Source organism: Gopherus evgoodei, unplaced genomic scaffold (assembly GCF_007399415.2).
Source record: "Gopherus evgoodei ecotype Sinaloan lineage unplaced genomic scaffold, rGopEvg1_v1.p scaffold_165_arrow_ctg1, whole genome shotgun sequence".
Classification (NCBI taxonomy): Eukaryota; Metazoa; Chordata; order Testudines; family Testudinidae; genus Gopherus; species Gopherus evgoodei.
The window spans coordinates 40,850-50,644 of record NW_022059828.1 but is presented as its reverse complement, the minus strand read 5'-3'; positions in this window follow the sequence as shown (position 1 = coordinate 50,644).

The following is a 9,795-nucleotide window of genomic DNA, read 5'->3' as shown; positions in this document are numbered from 1 at the left end:
GCTGGGTGAGGGCAGGGTCTCGGGGCAAAGGGGAAGGGTGTAGACAGGGTCTCGGGCAAAGGGGTGATGTAGGGATGGCGATTCAGGGAAATGGGTGGTGAAGGGGCGGGGACTAGAAGGAAGGGGCCGGGGCGGCTGGGACTGGGGGTGGGGCAGTGCAGGGGTGGGGTCTCGGGGGGAAGAGCGATGCAGGGGTGAGGTCTCAGGGAAAGGGGTGGGGACTGGGGGTAGGGGTGGTGCAAGGGTAGGGCCTCAGGGGAAGGGGTGATGCGGAGACGGGGGTTAGGAGAAGGGGCAGGGCCTCGGGGGAAGGGGCGATGCGGAGACGGGGGTTAGGGGAAGGGGCAGGGCCTCGGGGGAAGGGGCGATGCAGAGATAGAAGTTAGGGGAAGGGGCAGGGCCTCGGGTAAAGGGGTGATGCGGAGACGGGGGTTAGGGGAAGGGTCAGGGCCTCGGGGGGAGGGACGATGCGGAGACGGGGGTTAGGGGAAGGGGCAGGGCCTCGGGGGAAGGGACGATGCGGAGACGGGGGTTAGGGGAAGGGGCAGGGCCTCGGGGGAAGGGACGATGCGGAGATGGGGGTTAGGGGAAGGGGCAGGGCCTCGGCGGAAGGGGCGATGCGGAGATGGGGGTTGGGGAAAGGGGTGATGCGGAGATGGGGGTTAGGGGAAGGGGCAGGGCCTTGGGGGAAGGGGCAATGCGGGAGCAGAGATTAGAGGGAACAGGTGGCGCAGGGGCGGGGCCTTGGAGGAATGTGAGCACAGGGTCTCGGGTGAATGGGTGGTGTAGCGGTGCGGTCTCAGGGGGAAAGGGTGGTGCAGGGGCAGGGTCTCAGGGCAACGTGAGGGCAGGGTCCCGGGTGAATGGGGGGTGTAGGGCGGGGTCTTGGGGCAATGTGAGGGCGGGGTCCCGGGTGAATGAGTGGTGTAGGGGCAGGGTCTCAGGGGGAAAGGGTGGCGCAGGGGCAGGGTCTTGGGGCCAGGGCCGGCTCCAGGCCACAGTGCGCCAAGCGCGTGCTTGGGGCGGCACACCACGGGGGGTGCTCTACCGGTTGCCGGGAGGGCGGCAGGCGGCTCTGGTGGACCTCCCGCAGGCGTGCCTACGGAGGGTCGGCTGGTCCAGCGGCTCCGGTGGAGCATCTGCAGGCATGCCTGCAGGAGGTCCACCAGAGCCGCGGGACCGGCGAGTGGCAGAGGGCCCCCCGCGGCGTACCGCTGTGATTGCGGCGGCAAAATTGCTAGAGCTGCCCCTGCTTTGGGCAATGTGGGAGCGGGGTTCCAGGTGAATGGGCGGTGCAGGGGCAGGGTCTCAGGGCAATGTGAAGGCGGGGTCCAGGGTGAATGGGTGGTGTAGGGGCAGGGATCTCAGGGGGAAGGGGCGGTGCAGGGTCAGGCTCTCGGGGGGAAAGGGAAGCTCAAGGGGCAGGGGCTTTGGGGAATGGGGCAGGGATTAGGGGAACAGGTAACGGTGAGGCCATGATGTCAGGGGTAGGGGCAGGGAGGGGGCAGGACCCCAGGAGGAGGGGGCAGGGGCCATGTGGGGGCAGGACCCCAGGAGGAGGGGGCAGGGGCAGTGTGGGGGCAGGACCCCAGGAGGAGGGTGCAGGGGCCGTGTGGGGCAGGACCCCAGGAGGAGGGGGTAGGGGCAGTGTGGGGGCAGGACCCCAGGATGTCGGGGGTAGGGGCAGTGTGGGGGCAGGACCCCAGGAGGAGGGGGGCAGGGGCAGGGTGGGGGCAGGACCCCAGGAGGAGAGGGCAGGGGCAGGGTGGGGGCAGGACCCCAGGAGGAGGGGGGCAGGGGCAGGGTGGGGGCAGGACCCCAGGAGGAGGGGGCAGGGGCAGTGTGGGGGCAGGACCCCAGGAGGAGGGGGCAGGGGCAGGGTGGGGGCAGGACCCCAGGAGGAGGGGGTAGGGGCAGTGTGGGGGCAGTACCCCAGGAGGAGGGGGACAGGGGCAGTGTGGGGGCAGGACCCCAGGAGGGGGCAGGGGCAGGGGCAGGGTGGGGGCAGGACCCCAGGAGCAGGGGGCAGGGGCAGGGTGGGGGCAGGACCCCAGGAGGAGGGGGCAGGGGCAGTGTGGGGGCAGGACCCCAGGAGGAGGGGGCAGGGGCAGGGTGGGGGCAGGACCCCAGGAGGAGGGGGCAGGGGCAGGGTGGGGGCAGGACCCCAGGAGGAGGGGGGCAGGACCCCAGGAGGAGGGGGCAGGGGCAGTGTGGGGCAGGACCCCAGGAGGAGGGGGCAGGGGCAGGGCTTTGGGGGGAGGGCGGAGCTCGGGGAATGAGGAGGATTAATTCGGTTCAGTGGCAGGTTTGTCTGCGGGTGACACTGGCACTGCAGGGGGGTTAAAGCCGGGCTCACCCGAGGGAGGAGGACGGGGCTGGGTGGCCGGGCACAGCGGGAGTTCGGGCAGTGACAAGGAGCCGGTTCCAAGGCTCATCGGACACCCCCAGAAACCAGCTCACACCCAGACGGGGGGTTCCAGCCCCAGCGAACAAGGGGCGCTGGGAACATCCCCGCGGTGCAGACAAATGTACCAAGTCACCGGGCAGAGACAGACCCGGCACTGACCTGCCCCCCCCCCGGTCCTCGGCCTCCGCCCCCAGCGCTCCCGCCCCCGCCCCGATCAGCTGCTTTGTGCGGGGGTGAAAGGGGCGAAGCGGCGCGGCACGTTCCCACGCGGAGCAGGTTAACACACTGCTCGGGGGGCGGGGCTCTCTGGGGGCGGGGCGGGAGGTGTCAGGCTGACCCAGGGGCCCGCCCTCACCTGGGCTCGAGAGGACGGAAGCGCCCCGGGGCAGGCTGGGAGTTGTAGTTCCTGGCTCGTCTCAGAGCGGAAGTGACGAACGGTTGCTCAGGCAACGCGCCCCTCCCGGTGCACACTGGGAAGCGTAGTTCTCCCTCTCACACGCGGCCTCTATCGGAGGAGAGGCGGTAACTCGTCATGTCGCCGCGCCCCTCCCCGCTCCCTGATTGGCGGAGAGAGCGCGGGACAGAGACTCGGTGCGTGGGGGAGGGGCTGGTTCCCTCGCCCCGAGGCTTCGCTGCCCCCGCCCCCTCCGCCACGGGGAGCCGGGGGGGGGGCACCAGTGGGACCCGCCCCGGCGCTGCTGGGGGGACGCGGGCTCGCGGGCAGCCGGGCTGGGGGGGTGCACAAGGCAGAGGCCGAGTGACAGGGCTTCCCCCCCGCTGGGCCTGGGGGGCAACAGGTGGGGGGGGCTGAGCTGTCTCTTTCCCATCCCCCCACCCCTAATTGCCTCTAACCCACTTCTCATTGCTGGGCCCCACTTTCCCATCCCCCCACTCCCCCAGTCCATCCCCAGGGTGTGAGGTTCCTCATCTTCAATCTCTGCTACACCCAAACCTGCCAGGTTCCCCTTTTCAACCACTGTGGGGTCGTCCAACCGCCGACACCCATCCACTCTGGGCTCTCTAAATCCCACATTCCCACAATGCACCTTGGTAACGCCACTCTCCTCTATCCCTAATCCCCCTATTCCCTTCCCTGAGGTCCTCCTGGACACCCCAACCCACAGTCAGGCCCCCACATACATCCCAGTCATTTACATACTGAGCCAGTTCTTCAGGGACCCCCACAGCCCAGCAAACTTCTCCATCCATGAGCCCCATGGACCTGTGGCCGGGAAGGTGAGGAAGCTCCCACTTTGGCTGGGCTGGGTGTGGGTGTTAATCTTTTCCTGTCTTGTGTGTGCTGTGCTCACAAAGGCTTTTTGCTCCCTCGGGGTGAGGTGTGGTTTTGGCCGAAGATGAGGTGTTTTGGTAGCCCTGTGGATGCTGTGTGGTGTCTGGAATGGGGCGTGTGTGTTCCCATCATGCCCCTTCCCCTCTGCCTGCAGAGCTGAGGACAGACAGGTCTGAGGAGCAGAGCAGGAGCTCTGGGAAGGAGAAGAGCAATATGAAGATGGAGTGTAAGATGAGGCCAGGTAACTTCTGTGGAGGGAGACATGCTGGACAGGGCCTAGGATTGGGGAGACAAGCAGGTGTGAGCCCAGGGCTCAGATTTCTAATTGTAGCTGTGATGACAGAATGGGAGGAGGGTTGAAGCCGAAGCCCTGGTGTGCGGGAGTAGCGAGAAGAGGAGCCTCACCACCATTGCTTTTTCTTTTCCTCTTGTGTTGTGTTTCATACCAAGGGAAAAGAAGTCGCTGGGACGGAGTCCAGCCCTGAGGTGAGATGGAAAGTGATCGAGAGCAGTGACAGCGTGAATCCTGTTGATGCCAGGCAAGAGCTGCCCAACTGGGACAAGAGTAACCGTCTCTGTCGGTGAGATGTGTATCTGGTTTGGGAAGGGCTCTGGTCACAGCCCTCCTGGCTCCAGGCAGGGACTTCCCATTACCTGGGTGTGGGTTTCCGGACTAGCTGTGGCTTCAGGGGAGATGATGTTGCCATTTGCGAGAGCTGATCATCTCTCTGGCCAGGAGTGGTGTGTGCTCCCTAGCAGAAAGTTGGATCCATGAGGGTGACTCCCTGTTGTGAATTTCTTTCGTCCTCCTAGGTTTCTCTCTCTGTGTTGGCCAACTTTCACTCAAACTCTCTCTCTCTCCTTTCATGGACACCTGTCATGTTCAGTTGCCTGCATTCTCTTCCTCTGCTCCCCCTCCCCCAGTCTCCTATGGGCTCATCTTGGTCTATCTGCCCAAGGGCAGGGTCTCTGCCATACTGGGAAGGATGTGTCCTGCCTGCCAGGATAAGGGGGTTGCTCCTCCCACCCCCTATCTTTGGGAAGACCTCATTGCTGTAACTGGGTCACAGCGTGAGTGGCCAGTCATGTCTTTAGGGCTGTGAGGTCTGAGAGTGAGAGGGGTGGGCTCACGGTCATGGCTTTGGGCAGAGGAGAAGTGGGGCTGGGATTAGAGATGCCCCTTTCACCCGCTAGCTCCATTACTGCATCACCCAAAAGCCTCGCTCAGGGTCCACTATGCGTCCTTGTGCTGGGCACTGCAGGGACAATCAGAGGGACAGCAGGATGCATGAGGAAATAGATGAGTGTGTGAGGCAGATGGGTGAAGGGGTGTGTGGCATACATTGGGGATGGATGGGGGGTTGAGGGTTGGACAGACAGCTGGACAGATGGAGAGCTGTAGGGACGGATGGTGATGTCACAGGCTGGACTTGTGATGGGTTCAGCTCATGGCCGCTGACTCTGTCATCTCCTGCCCCCATCTGCCCGTCTGACTCTGCCCCTGTCTCTCGCAGGCAGCACTCAGCAGAGTCTGGCCCTGTTGTTACACTGGTGCCTACATCCAGCGCACACCTGTGCGTAATGTGCTCCTGGAGAGCTCAGGCAGGGAGAAGCGTGTGGCTCACGGCTGCTGAACCAGCTACTCCAAAGAGTGCCGCAGATCTCCCCCTCCTTGGGCAGCAAGACCCTGGCCGGGGGGTTCCTTGTCCCTCCTCGCTGCCAAAGCAGCCTGCTCAGCGCAGAAACCGAGGTCACCTGTCTCTGCCCAGCCTCTAGCTGGAGCTGCTCCAGCCCCGAATTGCTGGTATCCAGCCTGGCCGGAGTTGGTGCGATGTCCTAGCAGAGTCCGTTCTTTCTCCCCGGTAGATTGTGATTTTCCCCACTGCAGTTAGTTGCTCTTTCTCTGCTTCCCCATAGCCCCTCCCCAGCGATAGTGACCCCTGCTGGCCAGGCACGGGAGTGTCCTGTAGGTGCCTTCTTGTAGGAGCAGTGACTCCTGGTGGCGAGGGGCAGCAATGCCTGGCATGTATCCCCCTTAGCATTGCTGCAGTGACCCCTGGTGGCAACTGAGGTCAGTTGTCTGTGTGACCCCACTACTGCCATTGCGCCTGTGAGTGCTGGTGGGTAGGTGAGGCAGGGCCTTGTATGTATATCAGCCATTGGAGCAGAGCCCTCTGCGTATCCCACTCTCATCTCAAGTTGCCCAGGTGGGGCAGTCCTCTGTGTGTATTTACTCCCCCCAACCCCTGCATTGGGCCTATGACCACTGGTAGCCAGAGGAGTCAGTGCCCAAGGTGTATTCTTCACCTCCCCCAAGGTGGCAGGGTGCCTGGGTGGCTGTGTCAAGCAGTGCACTGGGTGTCTTCCAACCCCTTTGTGACAGTGAGCCCTGCTTCTGGTGTGTATCACTCCCCCACTAGGGATGTGCACTGGTGGCCAAGTATGGCAGTGCCCTTTGTGTAGCCCCCTCTCTCCCCTCCCCCCTCCGCAGGGTGACCAGATAGAAAGTGTGAAGAATTGGGATGGGGTGGAGGATAATAGGCACCTACATAAGAAAAAGGCCCCGAATATCAGGACTGTCCCTATAAAATCGGGACATCTGGTCACCCTATCTCCTCTCCCCTGTGCCAGGTATGGCAGCCACTGATCCCTGGCATCCCTGTGGCGTAATACCCTCTGTCTATCCCCCAATTGGGGCAGTGACCCCTGCTGGTCAGGTGGGGCAGTGCCCTGTGTGTGTGTGTCCCCTATTTAGGTAGTGACCCCGATGGCTAAGTGAGGCAGTGGCCTTTGATTTCCTCTTCTCTCCCCAGCCCCCTCTGTCTCTGGGGTAGGGCCCCCAGTTGGGGCACTACTCGATGTGTATCTCTACTAATTGGAGCAGTGACCTCCCCATGGTGCCCTGGTGTGGCAGTGCCCTATTGGTATCTCCCTCCCCCTCTCCCCACGCCATTGTGTTAGTGGCCACTTCAGGCAGTAGCCCGTTTATCATCTCCCCCACCACCACCATTGCAGCAGTGCCACCTGGTGGCCATGTGCGGCAGTGCCCTGCCTGTATCCCCCGCAACCATTGCTGCAGTGACCCCAGGTGCCCAGTTTGAGTAGTAGCCTGTGTGTACCTCACCTCTTGGGGCAGTAACGTGTGTGGCCAGCTAAGACAGTGCACAGTCTGTGACGTCTGGTGGCCCTGTAGGGCAGTGGCCTGTATGTACCATCTCCTCTGGAGCAGTGACCACTGGTGTCTTGGTGCTAAAATGCAGCCACCTCTGGGTTACGTGGTGGGGCTGTTTACAGGACAGTGGGGATAGCCCCCCCCCTTCCAGAAAGTAGGGGAAAATCTGGTGTTTGGGGCAGAGCGTTCCACCTTCTATTGAACTGTGATGCTCTGAGCACCTTTCTCCTTCCATGAAGAAGACCCTGTGTGACTCCAGAGCTGGTCCAGTAACAGGTATCACCTCACCTGCCTTGTCTCTCTGGTATTCTGGCCAGTGTCCAACTTCCCCTTCACTGTTGGTCTTCAAACCTCCTCCAAGCCTCCCCCACAGTCCCTTAAGATGCCAAACCTCTGCTGGAGCCGAACCCTAGGGAAGGCACCTCACCTGAAAACCCTACGGCACCATGGGAGTGCTAGTGTCCACTGCCTCCATCTCCCACCAGCCAGGACAGACCCCACAGCACCATGGGAGTGGTTGTGTCTCCTGCTTCCATTTCCTGACAGCTGCTGCCAGGCCCGGCCCAGACTTCCCATTTCTGGTGCGAGTCTGGAAGCAGGTGCTGCCGTGAGGCGGTGCCGGGAAGGGTGGTGCTGGTGTCAGGAGAAAACAGGAGGAGTAGGTGGGTCTGTACTACTCCGGGGAGGTGCTGCCCTTGCTGTGAAAGGGCCTCGCAATTAGAGGAGATGTCATCTCCCTGCCCTTCCACGCTCTGCACCAGCCCCTGCTTGTCACGGGAGCAGGGCTGGCTCCAGGCACCAGCGTAGCAAGCAGGTGCTTGGAGCAGCCAATTCAAAGGGACGGCCCGTCCGGTATCAGGGCAGCACGTCTGGGTCTTTAGCGGAAATTCGGCGGCGGGTCCCCCATTCCCTGTCTTAGTCTTTGAGCTGCCACCAAATGTCTACTAAAGAGGAAGGGAGGGAGGACTCGCCGCCGAACTGCCGCAGAAGAAGCAGTGTGGTTGAGCTGCCGCCGAAGAGCCACAGCGTTTTTTTCTTTCTTATTTACTTTCTCCACACTGGTCATGGTTTTATAGACCTCCGTCGTATCCCCCTTTAGTCGTCTCTTTTCCAAGATGAAAAGTCCCAATCTTATGAATCTCTTCTTAGACGGAAACTGGTCCATATCCCCTCATCATCTTTATTGTCCTTTTCTGAATCTTTCCCATTCCAATAGATCTTTTTTGAGATTGGGGCGACCGCATCAGCATGCAGTATTCAAGATGTGGGCGTTCCATGGATTGATATTGAGGCGATATGATAGTTTCTGTCTTCGTACCTATCCCTTTCTTAATGATTCCCAACACTCCACTGCACATTGAGTGGATGTTTTCAGAGAAGTATCCACAACGACTCCCAGATCTCTTTCTCGAGTGGTAACAGCTAATTTAGACCCCATCGTTTTATAGGGATAGTTGGGATTATGTTTTCCAATGTGCATTACTTTGCACTTAAGAGCACCGACGTTCATCTGCCATTTGGTTGTCCCGTCACCCAGTTTTGTCAGATCTCTTTGTGGCTCTTCGCAGGCTGCCTGGGACTTAACTATCCTGAGCAATTTTGTATCATCTGCAAATTTTGCCACCTCACTGTTTACCCCTTTCCCCAGATCATTTATGAATAAGTTGAACAGTACTGCTCCCAGTACAGACACCTGGGGATAAGAGAGGGAAGATCCTCTTCTGACACTGGCAGACCAGGTGCCAGCTCATGCCAAGGCCCCTAGGCCTTACTGAAAAGTGACAAATGCATGGCTGGAAACTAGTCTTGCTCACCTGTTTGTTAGTGTTGTTAAAACAGGCATTAGATTCATAAAAACGTGTTTAGTGTTTAGAGTTTATGACAAGCTCGTGAGTTGCTGCATGCATTATTTTCACCTATAATAGCCGTAGCCCATGTTGTAAGGTGATCTATAAGCGTTGGCACTACAGCTGTAAACCCCCTTGCCGCCACCCTGCCACCAGTCAGGAGAGAAGCATTATGAAGTGTAAAATGCTAGGTTACCAGAAGAGGCGTCATCTCCTTTCCAACAAGAGAAGGCCCTTACTGAGACATCAGACAAGCCACTGTGGATCATCCGTGGACAAAAGACCTGGTTGATTGCTCCCCGTAACGCACCCACGAGGAGGCAGAGACCTGCACAAACACTTGCCCCCATCAGCTTGAGCTTTGGGGGAATGGAATAAAAATCCCTGTCAGGAAGAAACTTCCCGCCCCCCGGGATGCTGCTTCAACTTCATGGAGACAGCATGCCTTCTAAGCATACGAAAAGAATCCCGGCTGCTTCAACACCTGGGTGGCAAGATAGAGTCAGGATGCCTAAGGAGAATGTCTATGACTCCATGTTAAGGCTATTCTAGTGCCTGAGAAGTTCACACTTGATACGTGGTGGGTGAAATCAACTGTGGAACACTCAACCATGAGGAGCCCCACTGCCTTAGGGTTATGCCATTCGATTTCTTTCAGGGTATATTTTGGTTCTGAGAAGTAAAAGGCTGCTCTGTGTGTGTGTGTGGGGGGGTGGCGGGGGTGTTATGGAGTGAGGTAGCAAAGGTTGGTTGCAGAGGTGGTGCATGTGCCACAAAAATTGTGCCCCCCACCCCCACCTCAGCTCTGGTCCCAGAGTCCAGAATTTGCATAAACCCACCTGCTGACCTGTGACTAAGAATTTCGCCCTACTAACTCTTCCAGCAGAACAGGCCAAAGAAAGTATGTGCAAGCGCTGTACCGCAGCCCCCGTGCTTTTTTCGGTTCCTTCCCACAGAACTTTCACTGCATACCAGTCCAGTTCCTTGCTGTGGCTTGTCTAAGAGCTGCATGCATATGCTAGAGCGTACCCTGAGCTGATTCCTGACTTTTGGGCTCCATACAGCCTTGCCCATCCAT